At 49.0% G+C, this 12,965-nt stretch overlaps 1 protein-coding gene across 6 annotated transcripts in view; it reads left to right on the top strand.

Annotated features, from left to right (window-relative positions):
• MEGF11 (multiple EGF like domains 11) overlaps positions 1 to 12,965 on the top strand; it is a 227,730-nt gene that overhangs the window by 85,712 nt on the left and 129,053 nt on the right. The gene's annotated exons all lie outside the window — the stretch shown is intronic.

Raw genomic sequence — 12,965 nt, forward strand, 5'->3', positions numbered from 1 at the left:
TGCAGATAGATTCTAAATGTCAATAGTTCCCCCAGTGAAGGCAGGAGAAGGTTGAAAGGTTAGCCGTTTAGGAAGCTAATTGCCATCAGTGAATTAGGACTATGAACACACCGGCCCTTCTCTTTTGTCACCTCTCCCCTTCCGCGACCCTTTCCTTGGCCCAGGGGCCCCAAGAACAACACAATTTAAAACCCAGAGTTGGGACCTAGAATATAGGCTTTCTGTGTTGAGGAAGATAATGGGGAATAAATTCCTCCCCTCCTCAAATTAAGTGGATCGTGTGTGTTCAGCAGTCTGTCTAGGAAATAACGCCAATCTGGAAGTCAAGGCTCACCAGTTGCAGAGGCAGGGCTGACCGGGCTCATGCACTGACTTGGTGGGGCTGAGGCCCGTGGAGGGTGAGGGAGGCTGTTTGGGTGCCGTGGCTGCCTCCCCCAGCAATGCCCACCCTGGCCCCCCAGCTCTCTTCTGCAGCCCTTCTCTCCTGTTACAGGAAAATACCCTGGTGGTCTCTTCTCAGAGGAGAGAGAGTTGGGCTGAGGATCATTTAACCACAGATCATTTAACTTCAGTTTCCCCAACTGGGGATGGTGAGGACATGCTCCTCACAAGGCGGTTTCGAGGTCTAAAGGGAGTAATGCCTGTAGAGTGATCAGCATAAGGCCCTGGACGTTTCCATAAGGGATAGCAATTAGGATTTTACCTGTTAATTCTGGTGCTGCCTAGAACTTGCACTGCCACTATGGGGCAAGTTAGCCTCCTGAAGACTCACCTGTTCAAGTGGGCCCTTTGGATGGCCAGGCCTTCTCCTCCCTGTTTGCCACCCCCCAGGACAGCAGCATGGGCAGGAGGTTCAGTCTATCAGCCAGCATAGGCCAGGCAGTGAATGCCTGTGGACCAGCCTACAAAATGTCACCATGTGCATCATTTCCATTGATTATCAGAGTGAACTGCAACACAGGTGTTCTCGGGTTGTGGAGGCAGGTGCCTCAAGTTCACAAACAGACTTGTCACATGGCTGCCAAGCCTCCAGAGCCCCTGGGCTACAGAGAGAAGCCATCTTTCTGTTGTTGAAATCTACTCAGGTGGCTGTTTCTCCTTTTCTTTGAATATCCCAGAGAAGGGCACCTTCCAGGTCCCCCTCCCCCCACTCCCGTGGTGACGTTATGCAGGATCTGGAAGCTTAGAGAGAGCCACGAAGCTCCTTCTTGGGTTTTCTAATCCCTGCTCCCGTGAGACTGCAGGTGAGAAAACGAACACTCCTCCCAGGGCCCATGGAGATGACGTGATGTCCCCTCAGACACTCCCACCCCAGGCCCAAAGTGACGCCTTCTAGTTCAGACCACACTGCGGCCCCACTAGTGGACACTTAGACCAAGGAGCCATCCTTTAGCCTGCAGTCCTGGAGGACACCCCTGCAGAGCAGACAGCCTGGCTGGCATCGTGCACGAGCTGCTCTTCCCGGACTCTCCCAGGCTCACCAGGTTTCCCACCTGCTGTCAGCTCCTTTTGTTCTCATCTTTTCAAACAGTGCCACTGGTGGTTTGGATGGAGCTTGTGGGCCAAGGAGAAAGGGATCCAAAACGGAGAGGGCATGAAAGGAACTGAAGAAGGTACCTATCTTAGATACCAGATACTATCCTTTGTGGGATGGAGCAGGCCATTAATAATTTATAATAAAGACAGACAGGGGAGCCAGTGTTTATCACTTCCCAGTGCTGTGTGTGTGTGTGTTCATGTTTCATTTGATCCTTCACACAAGTCCATGAGGAGGGTAGAGTCAGTTCCATCTTGTGGATGAGGAAACCAAGGCACAGAGAAGATAAATAACTTGCCCAGCTAGCAAGTGGTAGAAGAAACAGAGATTCAGAGACGTTCAGTAACTGGCCCAAGGTCACACAGCTAGTAAAGTGCAGAGTTGGGATCCAAACCCATTTCAAACTGTGGACAGAAAATACTCTTTTCACTACACCATTATAAATAACTGCCCAACAGCTTTTTAAATGCCTGTTCTAAATGGCAAGTGTTCAGAAATGACCTAAATCCCTCATCTGTGCATAGAGTTTTTGCCTCCAAGATCCTCCTTTGAAGGGCCGAGGGTCAGCACAACACCCTATGTGGCTCCCTTTGACCCACGTTTTTGGAATCTGCTGAGAGTCAAATGAACTTCATGAGACCACTGAAATCCACGTTTATTGATTTAGTGTATTTGCTTACGATATCACTTCCCAAAAGAGCAATATGTCACCTGCAGAGGGAACCTGGGGAAGGAGACCTCCCCCATCATTGTCCCCATTCCTCACAGAAGATATTTACGATAAGGGAACAGCCTAGGCAAAAGTATGGAGGCCAGAAAAAGCCTGCTACGTGAGTTGGCAAAGCCGGACCGAGTGGGTGGGAGGGGGAAGGGCTGCCCTTAGCATAGCTCTTCATTGCTGCACCACACTCTCTCTTTAGAAGCGGGCACAGTGTCCACTGCAAATGAACAAATCTCTTGAGAACAAAGCAAACAAGGAAGCCCCCATGACCCCGGCACTCAGACTAAAGCCTGTGTGAGAAACCTTAGCCAAGAGCTGAGGCCCTTTGCTCATGGCAGCTGCATGTAATCTGCAGGATGCTTAGCAAAACCCATCCAAAAACCTGCAGCGGTCCTCCCAGGTCCGCTGTCCCTTCAGCTTTTGCTGAGCTCTAGAGAGCCTGGCCACCAAGCTATTGTGACACGGATGCACCACAGGCTGAATGCCCACCCTTCTGGAAGGGGGAGAGGAGAGCCGGGGGTCAGGGAGACTTCCTCTGTTAGATTAGGAACTTCCAAAGGTAATTTGGGAAGTTTGGATATTTGGTTATTTGGGATGGCGGTGTGTGTTAAGGGGCGGGGGAAAGGTGCAAGCTGGAGGGAAGAAAAGGAAGAAAATAAGGGAAGAAAGAGTAGAGAGACAGCTCCCTACCACTCAGTTGCCATGTGACCTGGAGCAGGTCACTTCGCCTCTCTGAGACTCAGCTGCCACATCTGCAAATGAGGATACAATAATCCATATTGCACAGGGTGTGGCAAGGTTCACGTGAGATAATGGAGGGGAAAGTGCTTTGCAAACTGTGACGCGCTGTGCCCCCATGAAACACTGCTATTGCTAGAGAACAAGGGAGCCAGAGTATGTGCCAGAATCACATCCACTCTTCTTTGCTTCAGTTGGTGGTGACACATGTCACTCTACTCACAGCCTGCTGGCCAGGACCAGTCTCAAGGCCCCACTGACTACAGGCGGCTGGGGAATGCAGGGGAGCACATGGACTATTGGATGGATGTTAATGTCTCAGATGGTCAAGTTGAGATGCCGAGCCAAGCAGCCCTGAATCAGAGGCAGCTGCTCCTGGGGGAAGTTCAGGTCACGGAACAGGAAGGTGACCCCTGGGAAAGTGCCGTAAGTGGACAGGCAGGTGCAGCAGGCTCCCATCCCTCCAGTTTCTCCTGCCATGCCTGTGGCTCAGGACCCTTAGACAAAAGCCCTGCTGGGTCTATAGCCACAGGACTCTAGGCAGGCACAGGAGAGGGGGAAGACGTGGGAAGGCCTCTCTCTGTGGCAGGCAGACTTGGAAGTCTCATGTTGAGATGGCAGAGCCACAAACTGGGAGTGCCTGGGTTGCTGAATCACTGCTGGAAGGCCAATTGCCCTGGAAAACTGCCCAGACTCCCCATAGACTTGGTATGAGCAAAATATATATTTTTGTTGGGTTAAGCCTGTTAGATTTGGGGGGTTTTTTGTTGTAGCAGCATGTCCCAGACTATGCTGACTTCATATGCTTTTTCATCCTGCAGTTCGATCTTCTTAATCCAGACGTCCTTTCTGCAGGGCACTGCTGTTAAGACTTTTTCCCAGCTCCCCGTTCTGTGGACACAAGTCTCCCAGTTAAGACACCTCCTCTCTAGTCTCCTCATCCTCCAGTTCAATTTCTAAGAAAATTGGTTCCATAATGTGGACATAAGAGGACTTCCCATTACCAGTTTACTCTCGAGAAGAGAATCATGGGGCACTTTCTGGAGCACTGTCCCTGGGCTTGGCATCAAAGATATGAAGATGTACCTTTCTGCCTTGAAGGAGTTCACAGTGTGGACTGGAGCACAGAGGGAATACAGTGTGATGCTGGATGGATGATGGATGCATCAATGGATCGATGAATTGACGGGTGGAGGGAGGGACGAAATGGTCATTGATCAGTGCCTATGGTGTTGCCCCTTCCCATCCATTACCTTCCTGAATACCAACAACTACTCTAGAAGGTACCTGTTATCTTCCCAAATTTATGGGTGGGATCTGAACTCAAGTCTGGGTGATACTGGAAACCGTCTTCCCTCCTCATCATCTTGCTGTAACAGGGATGGCTATTGCTTTGTATACCTTCCCAAAGGTAGAAGGTTCCTCTGCTTTCTCAGATTAGACGCAGATCACTGCCTCCTCTGGGAATCATTCTTAAAACTCTTCTACCCAACCCTCCACTACATCAAGTGCCCCTGGCATCTTTTCTTTTCAGTTTTTATTTCTTAAAACCCTTTTTGTGGAATATTTCAAATATATACAAAAGTAGAAGAATAATATAATGAATCACATGTAATCATCTCCTGGCTTCAATAAGTATCATCCCCTGGATGATCTTGTTTCATCTCTGTCGCCACCTATTTTTCCCCTTGACCAGACATCATGTTAGTTTACCTGTAAATATTTTGGCATATGATTACTTGTTTCTGTGTATCTTACCCCCGCTGGAGCTATTATTGCGGTCTCTTTCATCCTCTAATCTCTAGTGCTCAGAAGCTGCTCAGAATGTGTTTGCAGAGTGAATAAGTGACTGAATTCTGTGTGGGGCCATTAGTAGGTTCCTGGTGCGTGTTACTGGTCCCAAATCAGCTCTCAAAGAGTCTGGTTTCTCAGCAGGGCCAGCCCTGCAGCCAGCTCTTCTGGATGGGACCCTTCTTAGTTTGCATGTATGTGAGGACCTTTCTGTTGCAGTAATCTGCAATTCTTTGGATGGCTGATAAGACCTTCTCAAATATGACTTCTTTTATGTCAACATCCCGCGGGCATAATTACATTAGCTGTGCAAACACGCAGGCGAAGGGCCTCTGGTCTACACATCCTCTGGCATTAGTGTGGCATCTGCCCAGACGTCCCTCAGAAGCCCTGCCAGGACAGCAGATGGGGCCAGTTCAGTCCCCCAGGATGCCCCCAGCATCGCAGCTGGCCTGCCAATGCCCTCTCATTTGCATTTGATTTTGGCCCAAAAGGGGCTGTAGGGCTGACCAGCCCTGTGGCCCTATGGCTCTGAGGCCCAGCTACTTTTCTGACAGAGGCATTGAGAGGCAGTTTGACATGATCACTGGGTTGTCAGTCACTATTGAGCACCTACTGTGTGCTAGCACCTGCTGGGGTCAAAGGAAGTAAAACCCAGACCCAGCCTCAAAGAGCTCTCAATCTGTGGAGACAAGGAAAGCTCTAGAAGAAAATATTTGCATTGGAAATAGCCATCACCACACCCACCCTAGTTGCCTGAAGCCCTCTGTTCCCTCTCTCTTTCTCTGGCCAGCTCCCTGAATCAGAAAAGGGTCAAGACCACTCCCAGAGTTTTGAGACATTCCTTGTTACAGGCTGAATTGCATCCCTTCAAAAAAGATATGTTGAAGTCCTAATCCCCAGTACCTCAGAATGTGACCCTATTTGGAAATAGGGTGGTTGCAGATGTAATTAGTTAAATTGAGATGAGATCATATAAGGGTAGGTTGGTCACCCAATCTGACATGACCAGTGTCCTTACGAGAAGATGGCCGTGTAAAGACAGACAGGAACAGGGAGAGCGCCAGGTGATGACAAAAGCAGTCACCAGCCAAGGACTGCCAGAGACCACCAGCAAAGTGCTAGACCTGGGGAGAGGCAAGGAAGTGCTCCCTGGACAGCTGTCAGAGGGAGCACAGCCCTGCCAGCACCTCGATTCCAGAACTGCTAGCCTGCAGAACTGTGAGATAATAAATGTCTATTGCTTGAAGCCACCCAGTTTGTGGTACTTTGTTAAGAAGCTGATATATTCCCCCTGCTCTGAGCTCCCGTGGAAAAAAGTCTGTTCCCCAGTTAATCTGAACCTTTCTTGGCTCATTTCCTATTGCCATCCTGACCACTTTCCCCGAGTGTTGGAATCTGTGCATCCCCTCCCTGCTGCATGAACAAGGACATCCTTCTACTTGGCTTTAAGCTGTTGCCCTTGGGGCCTCCTTGTCCTTGGGGTCTAGGACCTTGTAAATTAATCCCTATCATCAGAAAAGCTGCCTTAGGGACAAGAGAGGCAGGATGATTCGGTTTTTAAGAGCAGGGACTCATTGCTTCTTGGCCTTTTGGCTAAGACCAAGTGAGGAGCATGACCTCAGCCCCCTGCCCACCCTCGTCTGGATCCCAGCTCTGCCACTTCTCTGCTGTGTGACCTTGGGCAAGTAACTTAACTGTCCTGTGTTTCAGCTTCACATCTGTAAAATGGGGATGATAATATTGCTAGTTAACTCATAGGGTGGTTAGAAGGCTTAAGTGAGTTAAAGCGGGTTGGCAAACTTTTTCTGTAAAGGGCCAGACAGTAACTATTTTAGGCTTTGTGAGCCATATGTAAGGTTTCTGTCGCAACTACTTAACTCTACCATTGTAGAGCAAAAGCAGACACAGACTGCTTGGTATGCCATGGCTATAATTCAATAAAGCTTTATTTATAAAAACAAGCAGCAGGCCAGATTTGGCCCACAGGCCATAGTTTGCCAACCTTTGAATAATACATTGGAAGCACTAAGTCCAGTGTGTAGTATAAAGCAACCCTCCATGCACAGGAGCTATTGTTATGTAGTACTTCAGAAGTTACGAAACTTTTTCTCATACATCATTTTTATTTGCTGTCATAGAAACCCTATGAGATAGGGATTGTGGGTATCCCCACTGTATAGACAGGAAAACCGAAGTCCAGAGAAGTTATTCATCTTGCCCTGCAGGGAGCCCGAGGCAAAGCCTGTGTCTTCTGCTCAACAGCACGCGCTTGTTTACTATCCCAGCTCACGGTGTTGGTTAACAGACGCGGGCTTCTCTCTTTCCTAGTTGACCAATTTACCAAAGACCTGTTCTGTGCTAGAGCTGTGTTTAGCTTAGAGAGGGAGAACTGGGGAAGTATGGAAGTACTCAAGAAAAGTATAAGCCACAGTTCCTGCCCCAATTTTCCAAAAGTCAGCTTCTTATTTGTGAAATAAGAATAACAAGCCGCCCATATCAAAGAGCTAACTTCTTTCCATGCAGTCATTCATGTATTCTTGCTCATTTGCATTCATTCATTGATGCAACAAACATGAATTGAGTGACAGGGATACAACCCAGAACAAACAGGCACAGTCTCAGGCAGGGCCACGGCCAACTTAATGGCCCCTTTGTGAAAATTGCAAAAAAAATCGTGCTTCCTCTGAGTGGACACAACTCGATAATAAGGTGTCCAGTGAGGGCAGTTGAGGTTAAACTGGATTTCAGCTTCATTTTTCCTTTGGACAGGCATCTTGAGCAGTGTACGAATTATACAGCCATACATGGAGTTCCTGTTCCCCAGAGCTTCAGTCTAGTGAAGATTTGAGGCATGAGAGAGAGTGATTACAGCAGAGATGTGAGTGCTCCAAGAGAGATGAACAAGATGCTCTGTTCTGCCCTCAACTTCCCCTCCTCATCCACTGGTTTTGGACTCCCCATTTGAAGCTGCCACCTCTGTGCCCATATGACTAGCCCTTGGCCTAGCTAGACCTTTGTCCCCACCCCCAATGAAGAATGCCTGCCTCATCATGTAGGGCTCGGATGGGGCCCTAACTGGAAGACTGAGTGCACATTCACTGTGAAATATATTTCCCAGTGTACCCAATTTGCATTAATGTGTGTCATTAAAAGATAATTATTGTATGAGAAAGAGGCCAGGGATGCATCACTGAAACATCTGGAATTATCTTAAAGCCCTGATGAAGAGCCAGTCTGAAGTGCCTCACTTTCTGTAGCCACCACCGCCACTGTTGCTGAATCTGAGTACCAAAGACCCACCTGTAATCTACCACTTCACCCAGGAAGCCCTCCCAAGCTGCTCCTGGTCACACTGGGCTCTTTCCTCTCTTGAATTGCTAAACCACTCACTTGGGTATTTAACCATTAGTAGCTGTTGCAATTGGGTTGCATTTGTCTCCCTAGCTGGACTGTAAGCCCCTCTGATACCGCATTTGGCATTATCATCTGTTAAACCTCAGTAAACACTGAAAAACCAGTAGCTCCGACACTTTGACACTGGGAGGATTTGCTGCAAGATAGAGATTAGAGAAAGCTGACTGTAGCCCCATCTCCACCTGACCTCCTCAGAACCCTCAGCCAGATGGCTCAGCTCTACCCCCTCCAGAGGAACCAAGCTTAGGAAGAGTCCTGGTGTACTAGATGCTGTAGCCTGGTGGAGAGAGCAGGGGTGGGAGTTTGGAAATCAACTAGACATGAGTTTAAACTTGAACCCTGGGGCAGCCACATGGCGTAGCTTGAGTCGACTTGGGCAGTCTGCTCAAGCGCCCTGGACAGTTTCCCCATCTATAAAACAGGGATAATGCCGGCCACCTTTCATTTGTGAGAACGAAATGAAATGGTGGAAGCAAAATGTCTAACTTGCTCTGCACGTAAGAAAGCCACAACACACTTCCATTCTCTGCCCCCTTCCTTTGGCCAGGAGAATACTGGCTCACAAGCTGGAGTTGGGCTGAGTGCAAGAGACACTGGACTCCCTCCTCCTTGGCTATCAACACCTGCTCTGAGCAAAGCCTCTCCCACCCCTTCTCAGAGGGCTTGGGTCCCTGTGGTCCTGGGGGCATTTGTCCTCGCTGGCCTCCTCACTGTGGAGTGAGACCATCTCTCCTGCCTCATATCTGCTAAGGGAGATGTTTCTCTGTGGACTTATAAATCCTGGCATCCCTAAAATTACACTACATAGGTAGTTACCTCATTACCTGTATGAAATGGACCCATTGATCATTCATTTCTGATTCAATGGGTCTGAGGTGGAACCCAAGACTTCGCATTCCCAACAAGCTCTCAGGAGATACTCACGCTGGTGCGCTGGTCTGGGGACCCCAGTTTGAGAACCATTCCCTAGAAAGCACCGGCAGGAGTATGTGCTGTGAATGGGCAAGTAAGCCCCGGATGCTGAAGGGTTAAACCAAGCCTTCCTTGGTAAGCCCACTTTGCTGTTTCCCTCCTGCTCTGGATCCAGGTGCTGCTCAGCACAGGTGCCAGCGAGACCCAGGTGACTGGATTAGTAAACTTGGCTCGAGCCCCCATCATCTGCTCTGAGAAACAGCATCATCTGGTGGGAAGAACACAGGACTTGGAGGCAGAACCCGGGTTCAGCCTGGCCCCTGTTCCATAACAGGTGTGACCTTGGGCTGCTAGGAGTTGTAACTGAAGCAGTGGTGACCTAGCTCATCTGGGCTTCAGTTTTCTCATCTGTAAAATGGAGACAATAATGTCCTCTTGGCACACCTTCCATGTTTTTATGGGATGTGCTTGAAACAGCTTGGTTAAACTAATGTGCTAGACAAAACTATAATCTTCTTATCCCCAGTGCGAAAGAAGAGGAAAGAGAGAAAGATGGATTTTAACAATACAAAAACGCAAAGCCTTAGCCACAAAGGGGACTTTGGGGGATCATTCCCTTAAACATTCCCCCATGAAAACTGAGGCTCAGAGGCAGAGAAGTGGCAAACACATGATCAAATAGCAAAACCAGGAGAAGAATCCGACTCTCCCGAGCCCTGAGCTTCCCTCCATATCAGAGTGTAAACATCTCCCCAAACCCGGGTTCAGCAATTGCACCTCTCCCTGTCACCCCATCTTTGAAGAGAAGCCAGATGTGTGCTTCAATTTATCATCCCTGACCCTCTTAGGAAGTTTCCATTATTAATCTTGTTAATTATACCTCACTTTACTCTCCCTGGTTCTGGGCTTGTCTCCTTTTCTGCCTCTCCAAGCCAAGACTGAAACAATAAAAAAGTTTTATTACATATTAAACTGCTTTGGTAAGTGCTACCATTAGCTGATAATAAAAATAATTTTTTGAATGTTACAAGCAGTTGTTTTTACATTTCCTGGTAATTACTCAAACTTCCAGGTATGGTGCGGCCATGGGGATGTCGGGGCTGAAGGTGCCTCCTGTCCTTGTCCCCAGTGCCTGTGCTTCCAGGAAAGAACTGGCTCCAGGGGGACAGCCCTAGGCTAGACACTGGGGGAGCAGCCAGGCTGGGGGGACATTGTTCCTACCTCTGGAGACCCTCAATCTGATAACGTAGATGGTTTCTCCTACACCTCAGAGAAAATGTAGTCTAATGGGGGGATTAAGGCCCTGCCTTCAGAGGGCTCCCAAGATGACGGGAGAGGTTGTCTGCTTCCCCATCCCCTCACCCTCACCCCACTCCCACGACTGGGTGCGAGAATTTCCAGGCTGTGGTAGCTAACCCTCAAGGAGCACTTACTAGATGCCAGGTACTGTTCTACGTACTTACACGTCATTACTGTTTTTGTCCTCACAATTTTATGAGGCAGGGACTGTTTCCTTCTCTGTTCTACAGCTGAGGAAACTGAGGCATAAAGAGGTTAAGTCACCTGCTTGAAGCCATCCACTAAGAAAGCAGCAGAGCTCAGATATGAAAGCCGACAGGCTCATTCTGGCAGATAGTGTGTTAATTTATCCCCCAACTATAGTAGGTGCTCAATAAATGCGTATTGACTCAGTGACTTACAGCAAGTATGAGATAGAAATGCTGAATGCTACAGGATTTGGTGCCAGGGTTGTGGGGGGTGGGGGTGGGGGGAGAGGTGGTTGATCAAGAAAGACTTCACAGAGCAGGTGGGATTTGATTGGAAGCTGGAGCCTGCTGGGACTGTCTCCCCGTCACCCTCCCTGTCACCCTCCCTGCATTACCTGGGCCTGACTTGCCCAGGAACTTGGAGCTGCAAGAACTTGGAGCTGCTGCTTGCAGGCCATCTGCACGCAGGTTAACAGGCCATGAAATGTCATTACCAGGGTGTTCTAAGAACTAGCTCAGGTATTGCTGGCAATGATAGCAGACTGCCAGGGAGGGCACCCAGGCACCTTTGTCTGTGTACATCCCTCCTGCAGGAGCTCCTAGGGCCTGGGAGGCCCCCCAGGGAAGCAAGCAAGTAAAAAACAGGGTAAAGAGGAAAGAAGGACAAAATGTCAGGGGAATTAGAGAGAGGAAGGTGAAGAAGGCCACCGTCAGATTGGTGGCCTGTTATCCCATTGGTACTCACTACTTGAATGAATGAGTGATCATTTGAGAGTAGACGGTGACACCAAGCTGGGCACTAAGCTGGGCTCTGATTGCGTTGAAGTCTGGCAGCTCTCCCCTGAATTTATTTGGTGAATTCATTTGCTTCCCACCCCTTCCTTTTTCTGCCTTCCAGTGCTTGTCTTTAGTTAGGAAGACGTGGACTCCAGAGACGAGATGGCAATGCGAGGCGGTGCACACCCTGGTGTTTGAGGGCCAGTAGAAAGCACTAGGCTGTAGGGAATGCGCACTGCGCAGCACGTGGAATAGCCAAATCCCAAAGGCAACACAAATGTCCATCAGCCGGACGAGGATATTTGTTCAGACCTATTCAATCTGTGGACTGCTGCATGGCGGTGAAAATGAAAGACATGGAGCTCTGTGGGACAACATGGGATATTCTCAAAGCAAGGTGGAGAGCAAAGGATACTGCCTTAGCTTGGGATCCCCAGAAGCAGAGGCTGAGTGCAGTGAGTTCCTGTGGGAGTTTTCCCAAGAAGGAGGATGAGGGAGCAGGAAGAGAGGACAGGGAAGCAGGAGGCCAGCAAGGACGTGTTACCGAGAAGGCCACGGCTGTGGGCAGCTGGGGTTCAGGCCCGCTGGGTCCTTCTGAGGAGCCACGTAGCATGCACATGAGAAATGGCCTCTAAGCAGGGAACTGGGGCCCGTATCCACCGACTCCTGTCCCCCGTTGGTTGAGATTTACCTCCAGGGATGCTAACTCCTGGCCCTTCCTGGCTGTGCCTGTAGAGGCTGAGCAGCCTCCTGGGGCAGAGAGAAAGCCTGAGGCAGGAAAGCAGAGACACCATGGGGCTGAGGTGGGCTGCTGTTGGGGTGCCCTGTGCAGTCCCCACAGGACTGAAAGCAGGCGGGCCGAAGGATGTGGCGCAGAGTACGAAAAGTATCTGGCACAGACTCCATGCATATATGTCAAGCTTAAAAACATGCAAAACTACAATATGCACCAATAGTGCATATATCTGTGGTAGAAACAGAAAGACACCCATGGCAACAATAAACATCACATTCAGCCTGCTGGTTACCTCTGGGAAGAAAAATGGAAACACAATCAGGGAGCAAACATGGAAGACTTCAGTTGTATCTGTGATTTGTCTTTTCTTTTTTAAGTTAAATTGTGGGTAGATGAGCGTTGTTTCATTACTTTTTGTATATTTCAAACATTTCATCATCCTAGTAAACACCGTAGAAATGTATACTGAGGGACCTCAGTAGGAGCCATTGGAGGGGGGTGGTTAATGGTGGAAGTTGTATAAGAGCTTTGGCTGTGCGGGAGGAATAAGATTTGGCTAGACACAGGAGGAAGAAGGGCCTCCCAGACCAGGGGACCTCATGAGCAAAGGCACAGAGGTGGGAATGAGCAGGGGACACCAGGCTGGGTCCCATGAGACACTTGTGTTGGGAACCAAAGGCTGAATATGCAGGGTGAGGCCACATTGGGCAGGGTATTCAATGCCATGCAAGGAGTTTAAACACAACAGGAGTATTAGTGTGGCAGTAGTAGTAATATTCGTAGTAGTAGTAATAGAAAAAATGATAGTAATATACTACTATACGACTACCATGCCACTACTTATGAAGC

The sequence above is a fragment of the Cynocephalus volans genome, chromosome 3 (genome assembly GCF_027409185.1).
Source record: "Cynocephalus volans isolate mCynVol1 chromosome 3, mCynVol1.pri, whole genome shotgun sequence".
Taxonomy (NCBI): domain Eukaryota; kingdom Metazoa; phylum Chordata; class Mammalia; order Dermoptera; family Cynocephalidae; genus Cynocephalus; species Cynocephalus volans.